Source organism: Lepisosteus platostomus, chromosome 4 (genome assembly GCF_059453375.1).
Source record: "Lepisosteus platostomus isolate fLepPlt1 chromosome 4, fLepPlt1.hap1, whole genome shotgun sequence".
In the NCBI taxonomy this organism is placed as follows: Eukaryota; Metazoa; Chordata; class Actinopteri; order Semionotiformes; family Lepisosteidae; genus Lepisosteus; species Lepisosteus platostomus.
The window spans coordinates 65,062,868-65,077,508 of NC_142614.1; the positions used below are offsets into that span (position 1 = coordinate 65,062,868).

Sequence of the window (14,641 nt, forward strand, 5' to 3'; positions counted from 1 at the left end):
GATGGTTTTATACGTTTTTGACCAAATTGAATGTGGCTTTTTGTTAGGTTTGGGGAAAAAGCTTGCATCTGTCCCATTAGGTTGGCCCATGTACAGTAAATACATTGATAATAGTTATGCATAGAACAGTAATTTAGGTGGGTAGCTGCGTCAGCATCCGTAGCCTGCAAAGGAACAAGTAATAGGTTTATTCCATGCTGAAAAAAAGAAGAAAGAAAACAACGTTTTGGCCGTGTAGCCTTCTTCAGGTGTGAGAGAGACAAGGCAGTAAGCAAAGGTAATGTAGCTGGAGAACAAAAGCTGGGAGAGAGGAGGAGCGAGGGGCGGGAGCAGGGGACAGAAAGAGAGGCCAATCAAGAGGTGTTAAGTCAGAACAATAATTTATACTGTTATAAGGATACTGGTGTCATTGCCATAAAAAGCATTTACTGTTAGTACAAACCTTAATAGATACAGTAAAACCTATTATAATGGACTTACCTCTGCATCTGGAGTGTACTGATAATTTGTACTCTGATTTGCACAGATTTAACTTGAATAGAGCTCCCATGTGTCAAATGTGATTTTGTAATGTAAATTCCGATTACTGTATGTTAGTATTTGCATAGTATTCTAATAGATCACTTATCGCACAGAGACCTGTCTTCATCTTCATCCTCCTAATCATTTTTTTATTTCATTTTTCTAAAGTGACTTCCCTAAAAAGTAAAAAAAAATCAAATTATACTTCTGCTAAAAGAATCATGGGAGAAATAAGACCTGCTATAGAAATGCATTTGGATTTTTGAATGTCATAAAGAAACCAGAGTTTTGTGATATAAATGCTTATAATCTAGACCAGTAAAATCTAGGAAGACCTTGGTTTTAACACATGAAACACATGACTGTCAGCAAGAAATAATGAGTTTCTTGCTGATTGTTTGGGTGGGCGATTCATAGCCTTCATTTTGAACCTCTTGGGCCAATAAAGCTTCATAAATAAAACTGAGAATACATGTATTACTCAAAAACATAGTATAAGGGAATGGAGTTCAGGGTCAGTTATTTGTCACCAGATCATTTCACTGTCTTCGGCAGGGGTGTGATTTAATCTTGCTCTGTGAACTTCATGGGGGATTTTTAGGCATAATGTTTTTTAGATATTTTGCTTCTAGCTCTCAATAAGGGTGTATAAATCTTCTATACCTGTGGCTGCTTGGAGAATTCATTTTATATTGAAGCACCTAAACATGGCAGTGGTACCATTCTTCAGTGTTAACAGGCATTGGACAGGGTGGAATTATGGTCCTAGTAAAAGCACGGCAACCGCTGGGGAAATGATTGCACAGTGCTCGAGTATTTTGAGGGATGTCTGGCAGGTGGGGAAAAAAAGGGCAGTGGTGTTCATCCACGTCAACACTCTTAATAACCTTTTTCTCAGGGATTTTCTTCCCTTTCCCCTTTTCCTTGTGATCCTTTCCCTTTTGGTTAATTCGGTAGAGAATGCTGTAATCACCTGCTGTGAGGTGCTGTAGGATTTCTTCAGCAGAACCACTGAATAACCCAGTTCCCACAGAATATTTGTAAGTCAGGAACCTCCAGTCAATTCTTCAGCTGTTAACTTTTTCACAGGCCTTCATTTTTTTTATGTGGAAATAGATGACTCTGCTTTATTTGCACAGCTTTTTTCCGTAGCTTCTGTTGGAAATGTATAGTTTGTTTCCGTATTATCAGCCTCCATAACTTCATCCATCTTTTTTCTAACTGCTTCATCCAAAAAGTGGCAGCCAGAGACCATCCCAGCCAACAAGGAGGCCAGGACAGGGTACACCCTGGACACTAGTTGATCACAGGACACAGACACAAACATGCACACTCGCACACCACGGCCAGTTTTCTCAGAAGCCCCTCATTGTATCAGTATGTCTTTAGACTGTAGGAGGAAACCCACACAATCCTGAGGAGAACATGCAAACTCCACACAGGTGTCACTCAGGAATTGAACCCAGGACCCCAGTTCTGTGAGTGCATTGCTAGCCACTTTCATGTTTTCATTTTTCTGCCCCGATTCTAAGTGAGAGCTGAAATGTTCTCGCTAGGGTTCTGTGAATAACATCCCTCATTTCCTTAAGTATGACTGGAAAACACCTGGTGATTTATTTTTTAACCATCCTAGTTCCTGTAGAACCTCAAAATGCCCCAATACTCCCAGAGCTCATTTTTATAACATGTGGGATCTTATATTGTAAAGCTTTTTGAAGTATTCCTTAAACCTGCTCTTTATCATGTTATATTTTTAATCTCAATTTATCAATCAGACAGTTTACTCCTACTTTTATGGAACCTTTACTGTTAAAGTATTGGAAAAAAGGGCGTCAGTATTTTGTGCTCTTCTTGCAATATCATTTTCTGCTTCCCTCTTGCAAGTCTTGCATATCTTATATCTTTCTTCAGCTATGCTTGTATATTCTGTTTCTATCTTCCAATCCTGGGCAGTTGTTTTACAGTCTGTAAAGCGCTTTCTTCCTTCTGAGTTTTCTCATTTGTTATATTCTAAAACTTGAACTTTAGGGAAGAATTAATGGGTAGTGCTTTTTGTGAATTCTTTTGAGCATTTCATTTTTCTTCATGTATGACCATCTTTATTCTCTTGACTTTGTATCTCCAGTTTACTACGTGAAAGCTCCTTCACAGTCTCCTTTTTCAAAATCGTAAATCCTGATTTTAAACTGAAGCTTTAGAAATCTAAAGTTTATTCCTAATAATCTGATGTTATAGTGGCAGTTTTTTAATACATCCTTTGTGTTTGAAAATGTCAATAGTAAGATTATTTGCCTTAGCTCATTTAAGTTTCCGCTTCTGTATTTCTTACAATATCCCAGTTTATGTGAGGAAAACTGGAATCTCCCACTATTACTTCACCTTTGCTGAGTGCTTGCATCTGTGATTGTTAGGTGTCTGTAGCTTACACCTAGTGTTTAGCCCTTTGAGTTTTTATTTTCTAGTATAACCCTTATAGCCTCTAAACTGCCTGTACCATTTTTGTATATTATCAACTTGTAGGTTGTACCACCACCTCTCTTTTCTGTTTTTCCTGAAAAATTTGGTCCATTAATGTAATATTCATCCTATCCTAGCGGTGTTTCCATGCTTCCTGCTATTTCATAATTCCCCGTGAATGCTGTAGCCTCTGGTTCTTTACGTTTATACTTAATCTTCTAGCATTGAGGTAGCATTGAATTTAAGAATGTACTACATAACCATTACTTCATGAAGCAGAACCTCAAAATATAGAGACCCATGAGAAGTGCCAGCGTACTGTTAAATATAGGTATGTAACCTGCAGACAGAGCAAACAGAGTTGTCAAATGTGTGCTTTTTCATTCTTTTGGACCAGCAGCCATCCTTTATTTTGGTTCAGCAGTCCTTCTCGGTCTGAGAGATGTCGAAGGAAGGCTCGGGGGCCGAGGTAATACTGCGCTTGAACTGCGCTGTGCTCAGTGTGCAGTCACAGTTTGCACTGCACAGCACGAAGGAGTGGGAAAGCAGCCAGGCTTCACGTCTGCGGTCGTGGCTGTGGGTTGTGCAGCAGGCTGGAGGAGGACATCTGGGGGCGGTTGTTGGGGGCGGGGGGGGCACCTCGGTGTTCGAGTGTAAATCTTGTGTTGTGTCACCTGTATAAATATTTTATTACGAAGAAAAGCATCGTTCAGGGATCTTCTTTTGTCATAGTACCCATATTAAGTCAAACGGATAACATGCTAAAAAATACATAATAAATAAGAAGTAGTAATAGCATAGTAGATAACTTATCTAAATAATAGATAAAATACTAAGAGAAAATATTAAGACATTTTAAGTGTGACTTGATCTTATATCAGTGTTTATTCTCTCTCTAATCTGGCTATTCAGAGTCGGTGTAGTACTATAATACAAGCATTGTAGGATATTTCTTATGCTGGTTTCTCAGCCTTTAGCTGCTGTAGACTGGAAATGTACCTGTGTGGTAAGCATATGTTGTGTTTGTTTTAGCTGCATTGCTGGACTGCTGGGGGAGGCTGTAATCTCCGTTAGGAATGAAGTATACCGTCGTTGTTCCTTTTAGCAAATGATCGTAGCCATTAGGCCTATTCGTGCTTTACCATTGCCAAATTCAGGATAGCAACATTGTTGAGTAAATTTACTATGCTTTTTGTGCTTCATTCACATTAGTTCACTTCTTGCCTCATGATCGTTATGAGCCAGCTCCTAAAACCATACTCGTGTTAAGTTCTGAATGATAGCAGTATTAGATTTTGTTTTAAATGAAAGAATCATTTTGTTAATAATCTGAATACAAAATTAGATATTAATATAAATTGTTTGTTTATAAAAATGTTTAAAAAATGATATCTTGACCATTGTAATTAAGCGATTAAAAGCTGGTTAGTAATTATGATATCTAGTTTATTAAGGTTTAATGTATGTTAGTGTAGCAAATCTGTTTTGTTGCAGCACATAATTATACATATGTTTGCTGCTCTGTTGTTGTCTTGCTGTCTGTGTGACACCTAGCAATAGTATATTTTTCAGAAGGCCTTGAAAAAGCGTGGTTTTGAGCAAATCATCTTGTAAGAGTGCTTTTAGAGTGAAAGTATGCATCTGGTTATGAAACCCAATTGCCAAAGGACAAAACTAATGCTATGTTTGAAGCATGACTGTATTTAAATAGTAGGCCTTGAAAATACCAAATTATAGTATTTATCTGGCAGTATAGGATCTGATAGAAGCAACATATTACTTGTAAGATGATCTGAAAAATGTATACATTGTGAAGTCTCAACTACTGCACGTCTTATTGGTAAGAACTTTCTAGAAGATGTCGATGCTCTTCATATTTTTTCTGCAAGTTAAAATAAATTCTCTATCCCAAATGCAGTTTTCTATCTTTCCCCTTGGACACTGCCGGCAGTCAGGTCATTTGTTTTCTTTGTAATACGAACGCAAAACTATAAATGAAAAAGACATCTTTAGGATGTTTCTTTTAACTTCTCTGTTTCGTTTCAGGACACACTTTCAGGACGCAATAGAAATTTGTATTTTGCCTTAAAGTTGTAGACCTCTTTGGCCGAAGTCGACAGTAGTTCCCTTTCACTCAACAGGAAGGCGTTAGGAGTTATTGAACTGGTGCAGGCCTCTTTTTGCCAGTGTGCCATGTTGCACATTGCTCTATTTTACAGGCCTCAAACAATCATCTCAGTGTGATTCTGCACTCAGGACAGCTGTTTCTGAACTCCTGGGGAAAAAGGATGAAAGGATGTCATTGAAAAGGTATGCAACTAAGGAATGCATTCCTGCAGAAACAAGCATGTCGACTGTGTGAAAGAAAATCAAAGCACAACATTTTGCAGGGGGTGTGAATACTGCTCCCATCAGTGTGTACAACAGCACAGAGTTCATATAAATAGTTTTCCCAAACCAAAGTAAACTTTGCATATGGTTAGTTTGCATTGTGTTGACTGGAGCAGCAGAAAGGGTGGTGAATCATAGTTGACAACATATTTGCAGTGATGCTGAATCCTTAACATCCCTAACATCCTTATTGATGTCTGAATAATATAATGCATATTTCTTTGTTGCCCAAGGCATAACATTCCACAGAAAAAAGAGAATTATTTACTTATTGCAGTGTACTGCAACTATTCTCTTTGACAAAATGAGGTATAGGTCATTTTGTTCTATATTACAAAGAAAATGTTTAAAGAATGCTTTTGGCATCCTTCTGGAAGAAAGGTGCTAAATACAGACAGACGTGGGGTGCGGGTGGGGATTTCACCCTAATTGGGATGCCAGTCTATCATAGGGCACGTACCCACACACAGAGAAAATTCAGAAATGTGAATGAATGTAGCGTGTTCTTGGAGACTGGGAGGAAACTGACCTGGAGAAATTGTACATGAACACAAAACTTTCAGACTTCACACAGAAGGCTCCCTACTCCAGGAACCAAGGGGCCAGGAGCTGTGAGGTAACAGCGTCTACCTCCATGTGTTTTTGTATCAGTGAATTTCTACAGCATTAAGAAAAGAGAATTATTTCATTCACAGAGTCTGAATTAGAAAAACATTTTATTAATATAATGGAAATATTGCAGATGTATATTTCAATTAATTACTGCTGCAGGGTTTTCGCTAGTTAGAATTATTGATTAAATTATAACATGAACTCATAGCTGTAATCTAGAAAGCCATCACAGAGAATAGGGAAGCTCCTTTCACAGTGGAGCTTGTTAAAGGTAACTAGCTCTGACAGGCTTGGTCTTCAGTGAAACAGATCCCTTATGGATACTCATGTCATAAATATTTCAGACTCTGCGCTGCTGGGGGTTCTTGTCGAGATTACGTTACTCTGCCTCCCTTTGCTTACAATATGGAATTGCTTTTTCTGTTGTTGGACGGAGTGTTCATCTTGGCAATAATCTAGTGTCATACATAGACCTTCGATTCCAAAATGTTCGGAAATCATAAATGAACAAGTACAAAAGTATTACCCTGTGTTTTAATTTTTCATAAATATTGTATTACATTGTATCGTCCAAAATTGCTATATGATTTATTTAAACACACTGCTGCAGTTACCCTTCTTGGGCATCCACATCAGGCTCAGATGGTATCTCGCAAAACAATTATGCTTGAGGACTTGTCATTCAACACCATGAGCACCAGAACATACGGTGGCTTGTTACTACCAAAATACAGCACAAGGAATATACTGTATGTGGCCTGAGTGATTCTTTCCATTCGACTTCACCCCTCCTTGTGAGTCTGTACGGGTACTTCAGTATCAATTACAAACATTGATTTTAATGATGTAGTGCTGACAGAGTCCTGAACGTGTCAGATCAGCCTAAAGAGTATTAATAACCACAAGGGGTCGTGAATTAACTGTTCTTTCAGCTCTCTCTGCCTTTGTAGTGCAGTCATGTATCATTTATAGTAATGTCTGAGGAAGTTGCATTGCATGGAATGAAAGGAGGGAAAAAAAGAGAAAACTGTGGCTACCATAAGTTGTCAATGATGTGTTTCAAACACTTGGTCTAACTCGGACTTGACTTTAATCTGGAAAAAAAGATTAAAATAATAGGTACCCTCCATCCATCTATCCATTTACTAACCACTTCTAAGCCAAATAAGGGTTGAGGATGAGCCAGAGCCTGTCCAGGCAAGCAGCAGGCACAAGGCAGGGTATCCCCTGGATGCAATGCCAGTCCATCACAGGGCAGACACACACACACACACACACACACACACACACACACACACACACACACACCAGGGCCACTTTTCCCAGAAACCATCTTAACCTCCCAGTAAGTTTTTGGACTGTGGGAAGAAACCAGAACGCCTGCAGGAAAAGCACATGAACATGAGGAGAACATGCAAACTTACGCAGACAGCACCCCAAGTCTGCAATTGATCCTAGGGCTGCGGAGCTGTGAGGTAATTCTTATCACTGCACCACGTTGCTGCCATAATGGAACCATGCAATGCAAAAACTAGAAAAGTAGGGTTGTTTCTCAGAGAATCAAATGGTATAATTGTAACACCCAGCTTACATTGTTATACACGTTTTGTATTTGTACAATTTGTGGAATGTACTGTGCATGCTTATTTTATAAGATTTCATTTTGCTTTCCCTGCCTGGAAGAGTCTGCTTTTTGCTACTGAAAGCAAGATACAAACACATCTTTACTTTCACACTTAAGAATGGTTTTTACAGCAATAAGGCTTTTAAAAAGCAAAGAAAATATAATTTAATCCTCCAAACTTCACTGCGTTGTGTGCTGTATTAAGATGTCTCTATGTTTGCAGCACTGACTGAAGAGCTTGTTTGCAGAACCTGTGATCATATTGCTTGTAAGAGCACAGACTGTTTAATCTGCAGGCTCTGTTAGATCCCATTCAGTTACCAAGAAACTGATTATCTGCATGAGGGATGTCATGATGTGCAGACAGCTTTGGCTTAACAAAGCACCACAGTAGCTCTTTGTATTAACTAATAGATCAGTAGTCATGAAACAGCAGCTGTCATAATGCCACATCTCATTTTGTAAAAATGTCTAGTGGTTTCGTCAAGCATTCTCTTCCTGGTATTCGATTCTCTGGAGGTGAGAAAGCCAGGTGTGAAGTACGGGATTTTCAAACTAAGGGCACCAGTAGAACATTGCCTAGAATGAGAAAGTTATATACAGTATGTGAATTGTAAAGGTAGAGTTAAACTGAATACTTCTGTGTTTGTCATCGAAAAAAGCCGTACCAAGACTAATACCAGTAAAATAGCCATTAAAACGTGGCACTTGCACATATGTGGATACGCAGTAAAACATCTTTTTCCTATTCAAATGCTTTCTTAATTTTTAAAGACGGCGCATCAGCACAGCGCTATGGTAAATGCTGTTTGGAACTATTTTTAACTGCATTGCTATTGTCTATGGTGCTTTCTGAGAAACTGAAAATTGAGACGTTTATAATGAGTTAGAAGAGATAATTAAGCCTTGATAGTTGATACAGAAGTTGTCCATTGATTTGACCATCTTAGAGTAGGCTTCCGACGGCCAGGGAATAAGATGGTCTCCATCGGCTCCCTACTTATATGCTCCCTAAAATAGGGACTAAAATAGTGGAACAGAAGGAGCTGACTTTATACTCGCTTGTGTATGCAAATCCAGAGTAACTTTTCAGATTCTGTGGATATGCTCAGTTTCACAAGTGCACACCACGTTGCGCGAACATCCTGCACTTTGGTAGTGTTTTCAAAAAGTCAGGTAGCGAACGTTATAAAAATGCATAGAAGTGTATTTCAAAACCATAGTCATGTGCCCTTTTCATAAGTGCATTTCTCTTTACTGGACCGTTTCAAAGCCTTTGAAAAACATGGTGATAATAGGGAGGCTTACCAGTAAGAACTTTACAGCTACACTGTTATCAGTCGCAAAACGGACACAGTGCACAAAGTGATTTGCAGAACCTTCTTTTTATTTATTTTTATTGCGAATCCTCTTGGGGGGGGGGGGGGGGGTGATTCGCAATAAAAAAAACCTTTCAGTGCTGATATTTGTGGAACGTCATTTCCTGTGGTCCCTCCGGGGAACAAAGCCCTGCATGGAGAGCAGGAGGAGGAGATGAAAAGGCTGGTGGCTGTCGTGGTTGAGTTCCTTTTCTCTTTAACCTGTCAGCGCATCGCAGGTAAAATTCTATTGAGTCCCTGGGATCGCGTGGCTGTGCACTGTAGTCTGGGAGTCATCTGGATAGGTTTCAGTTCGCTGTTCTTTATTTCTCCCCTAGAATATTAAAGGTAAATATACACCAGGTTTGGCCTCCCGCTAGTAACCTGAGTTTGCGAGTTTCTGTTTCCCAACTCTTTGTCTTCCACAGTCCTGGAGTGGAAAATGCATAATCAGCTAGTCAGGAGTAGAGAGGCCTGAATAACCTTAATCTTCTGAACAGTGTTCTTTCCAGCTGTACACACCTACTAATGAGCTGTGTGTTAGTAACCTGCAGGCTTAGTGTCTGTTATGACCTCTTATTTATCCCCCTCACCACCAAACTTAAGGTAGTGGTGACTAGTACAGAACCTAGAATCTTTTTTTTTTTTTTTTTTTTACAGGGTTGTGTTGTTGGGAGTCCTGTCATAACTAATATTTTCTGCTTATAAATGATGGCACTTTATTTGCGAAGACCCGATACAACTTCTAAAAAATGTACAATCGGCTAAACTGGTATTCTACAGCAATCATCCTGGAAACATTATAACATATATATATAATTATATTAACATGCTTTGCATTGAACTTTCAGTATAATTCCTGACTGAGGTGATTTTCCTTTTTGAAAACTCCCAGAAGGAGTTTCTTACAGAAAGATTCCTGAAGGAGGAAATCTTAGAGAAAGAAACCGATTTCTTATTGCAGTCTATTTTCTTATTTCGTTATGTTATGAGCACAAGAATGAATTCCTCTTGTTTATAACCATTCACCCAATTAAGCTCCTTTGGTTGCTAGTCATCAGTTGATCTGAGGTTCTCATCCAACCAAGTGTTTTAAAGGAAGCCACAGTATCGGCTTCAATAACAAAATGGTTAGCTCGTTTTAAACTGTTACACTAGGTTCATTAAATAATGCTTTACAATATGTACCTACAGTGAACTGTAAAAATATTATGATAAGTTGTACGTTGTCTTGAATGAAAAAATTTGCTCAATAAGTAAACCTATGTGCTCGCTTAGCAAAGATATTTCTATAGAGAGAATACTTTGTATTTGAAGTACTATGTCAATCAGTCTGTATAAACCTACTGTATGCCCATTTTGCACATATTTTATTGTTTTTACAGTAACTATGATCATCACAGTTTGCACACACCTATGTATGTATTTATTTTTATTTTGTTGTTTTTTGTTTTATAACTATTCCGATGTCTGTTTTTGCTTGTCTTGGGCTGGACTGCTGTAACACATCAATTTCCCTATGGGATTAATAAAGTATTATCTATCTATGCATATTTATACATGGTATATTTCTAGATAGATAGATACTTTATTGATCCCGTGAGGGAAATTGCAGTGCAACAGAATCTTTACACAGACAACACAGCCACAGTGTAACAAATGATACAATAATAATAATATACAATACATACAATACAATCAGTACAGTGAGGGGTGCACTAAAAGAGTTACTCACAGTCCGGACACACAAAGAACAAACTAGGACAGAACAGTACGCAGAAAAATCGTATCACACATATGAATATAAATATAGATGTAAATATAGATATAGATATAAATATAAATGTATTGCACATGTCCCTGGCATATATTGCACAAAAAACGGCTGTAAAAGAGAAAAGAAAAGAAAGAAAACAGATGTAGCAGTAGATGTGTAGATGCGTTCAGTCCAGAAACAGGTCACTGTCAATGTTGCCTCTGCCCAAACGCAAGGTGGATGCGTTGTACAAGCATATGCAGTACGTTAACATATCTGGACATACTTGGCCATGCAGTATAAGAACATAAGAAAGGTTACAAATGAGAGGCAGTAGTAAACAGATCCAGGGATCTGACTTTCAGCATCATGGCTTGTTCCATACTCCCGCAACCCTGTAGGTAAAGAAGTGCCTCATGGTCTCAGTTTCAGATGCACTTCTGTGTGGTTTCCACCTGTACCCCTGGTTTGCATTTGTGAGTATTTTAAATGCACCTGGTCCCCTCACAGTCTTCTCTCTTCTGGACTAAAAAAAGTTCAGTTCCTTAGCCCTGTCAGTGCAGAATATTCCCTTAAGCCCTGAATTGTATCTGGATGGATCCCAGAGCAGTCAGTATCTTTTCTCTAAAATTGCGCACAGTATTCTAAATGAGTTCTTTAGTGTATTATTAGATTTTAACACCATCCTTTGATATACATGTGAATCTTTTAATTTACATCTTTTTTAATTCATTCCCACACTGGTGTAAATGATGTTTCAGTATAAACAACTAAGTCTCTTTCATAAGGAAATCACAGTTCCCTCATGGTTCTCTCACCTCTGTTTGCTTAATTTTGTCTTGATTGTCTTGAAAGACCTGCATATACAAGAGGAAATGGTCCTTATGACCATTTCCTGTTGTAGGTGCTCTGAAAAACTGGTTAAAAATAGTGTTCAATACTATGGAACCCCTTCTTATAAAACATCTTAAATTTGCACAACAAATGAGTTGATGATGACACCTTTATGTTCAAGGAATCCCATTCTGGGAGTGAGCCATTCCTTGTAATATTTGTCTCCAAGTACAGTTCTTCCTTTTGCAGTACTGGAAGCAACCGGCTTTCAGCTGTGATGAGGTTTTATAGTGAATGTCTGTAATTTTCTGACAAGTGTACACGGACTCTTACAGCATTGCTTGTGGTGCTGCCGCCACTCCCTTGAATTCCAACATCTCTCACACAGACGGGCTAACCTGCACTCGCACACAAAGGCGATTATGGCTCACCCTTGGGCGTGGCACCGGAGCACCAAATAGTTTAGCAAGCTTACAGGAAGAGCCCTCAGACTTTCTATTGGGATAAATGGACATGTGAAATTTTGGACCTAGTGAAAAAGCGTTAAATCTAGTGCAAATTTATGATATTGTGTAAGTGTGTAGAGCAGAGTTAGAAAACAAGGTGATATGTTGCTCTTTCTCCAGGTGGTAAGCATTGGCTTATTCGTTTATTTTAGGAAATGGCAGGTTCTTGGTTTTGCTGAGCTTCCAAGGTGACCATTGCCCTGCATTTGTGTTTGTTTTTGAAAGTCTGATGTCGTTATTTTTCCTGTAGCTATAGGAAATGGGAATGGTAAAAATGCAATGCCATCAGATATTTCTATATCAAGTGCCACCTTAGAGAGCATGATGACCTGTGCTACATACCGGCTGTGAGAACTAAATGACGTAGAATGTCGGGGTACTGTCTCTTTCCTCAAACATTTCGAACTCATTTGATTTTTCTGGACTCCAGCCTACACACGACTCACTTGTCGAGCTTCGTGTGACTGTACTCGAATTGGCGTTAGTTTGATGAGCTGATTCAGAAAAACATTAACTAAATGTGCGTCTTGAGTCTTGCTGGTGGATGCATAAAAATATTCCTGACCATGACTTGGAATGTTTCTGTGCTGTTTTTTCTTTGCCAACAAGCACAGATATTAAATGGATATTGCACATCAGATGAAATATAACTTATAGGCGTAATAAATGATTAAAGTTATGATCAGAATATTGTAAATCTTTTGAAGCAGGTGCGCCAACATTTTATTGACGTGACTTGGGCAAGTTCATTGTGCCGGTAAAGATTTCTCATCTACAGATTTGTTCAACAGGAAAGTCTCAGGCTGGTTGTTTGTGCAGTTACTTCTGGAAGCTACAAGCTGCACATCTTCAACCCATGCTTTGTACTAGCTTGGAAATGCTCTGTTGTGGGATTCTGTCCCATTCATGTTACATAGTTTGGACAAGCATGTGCCTCTTCAGTAGTTTCTGAGCCCTGTCACACATCATTTTAACGCATCTAGCAAACATGCAGTTGGGCTCAGGCCTGGTGAGTGGAGTCATGATGTCAAGAACGAGAAGGGGCAGAGAGGGATAAGGGAGAAAACATTTCTGGGCCTAGTTACCGTTGGTAACTCCTCATTCATCATCCTGGGTGATCGTCACCCCGGATCACCCCAAATCTGACCGAATGCCATTTTTCTGATGTTGGTAATCAGTTTCCTCAAAAAGAGAGATTTATTGCAAAAACAATTTAAAAATCACATTAAAATGACCAGTTAATCCAAATATATAGCTAAAGCATTTGATCATTATTAAAAAAACAAAACCAATTCTTTAGACAGGTGTGTTGATAAGTCTATATATTAAATATAGTTTCACAAAAATTATTCATTGGGTACTGTACTTAAAAGTATAAAATTCATTAAACGTTCTGGAAGTTGGAGGAGATCAACATACAAAGAGCACCGTGGGCAGGGAATGAGTATCCAGCTTTCACCGATGTGTTTCATAGATGTGTTTTTGTTAATGGCAAAAGAATCTTCCTCTTCCTTGGGGGTCTTGATGATGTTTCCTTTTCGGGGATAACCGAGGAGGCGCTAGCATTTATTTTTCCTCCATTGAGTCTGCGAAAGCGCTTGAAATGGGTCAAGTGGGAAAAGTGCTCTTTACAGTTTGTTCCTCCCGTAACGCGGCCGAGATGGGGTGCCAGCTACCCTTTCAGCGGGGCCTGATAATTGGAGTATGTTGCTGCTTTTGTTTGTCCAGCCGTATCCGGTTACTCAACGGAGGGGAGCGCTTCAATAATAGATACCGTAGACAATGGAGCAGGCACATGCAAACTACCTGCCCCCCTCTCCCCCTGTCGCCTTCATCCTCCCACTTGCCCATTCCCAGCCAGTGAGTGAGGGCGCCTGCCCACAGGACAGCTGTTCCTCTTGTAAACCAGAGAGCCTGTGTTTCTAGGGAGATTGCTAATCAACCTGTTGAAGCTCTCTCTCTCTCTCTTGCCCTTTTTTTTTCATGACGCCGGTTTCCTTTCAGGCAAGGATATTGGGTTGCATGTTCCAATGACAGGTTGGTTGCCTGAGGTTAATTTGTTTATGCACAACAGATTCCATACCCCCTGCCCCCTCCCTTTTCTCTCTCTCTCTCTCACTTCCATGTACAGCATGCACTGCTATAGAAAGGCTCAGCCTCTTATGAGTGTCTCCCTCCCTCCCCCTCCCTCGTTATCTTGTCTCCCTCTGCCTGTGGCTCTCTCTCCTTCACTGTCGCACTCACTCTCTCAGGCTCTGTCTCTCTTACTCCCCTCCTGCTCTGAATGCCCTTCTTTTTTTTTTCTTTTCCTTTTGCGCCGCATGCTCATATTGTGCTCCGGACCGCCTGTGCTCCCTGCTTCACTCCTTGTTCCTTCTCTGTGTTGCTTCTCTCTCTCTCTCATACAAGTCATCATGTCCCAAAAAGAAGACTAAGCAGCTGATGTGCGCCAGGTACAGTACTAACCACCGGGCTGATGGACTCTGGTTTTGTAAGCTTGAATGGTTGATTAGAAAACAGTAGAAAACTGTCTAGTTCTTTATTTGGATCCTTTGGAATTATGTAGTTCTCTTAAAATAAA

The 14,641-nt window shown here is 39.4% G+C and overlaps 1 protein-coding gene across 4 annotated transcripts in view; it reads left to right on the plus strand.

Annotated features, from left to right (window-relative positions):
* ptbp3 (polypyrimidine tract binding protein 3) overlaps positions 1 to 14,641 on the plus strand; it is a 92,703-nt gene that overhangs the window by 29,316 nt on the left and 48,746 nt on the right. Inside the window, exon 1 of one of the 4 annotated variants that reach the window (XM_088630267.1) lies at positions 14,269 to 14,513. The exons of the other annotated variants lie outside the window; for them this stretch is intronic. The gene's annotated coding sequence lies outside the window, so the exon portion shown is untranslated. Of the gene's footprint in view, positions 1 to 14,268; positions 14,514 to 14,641 lie in introns of those variants that run through there. 4 annotated transcript variants of the gene reach the window in all.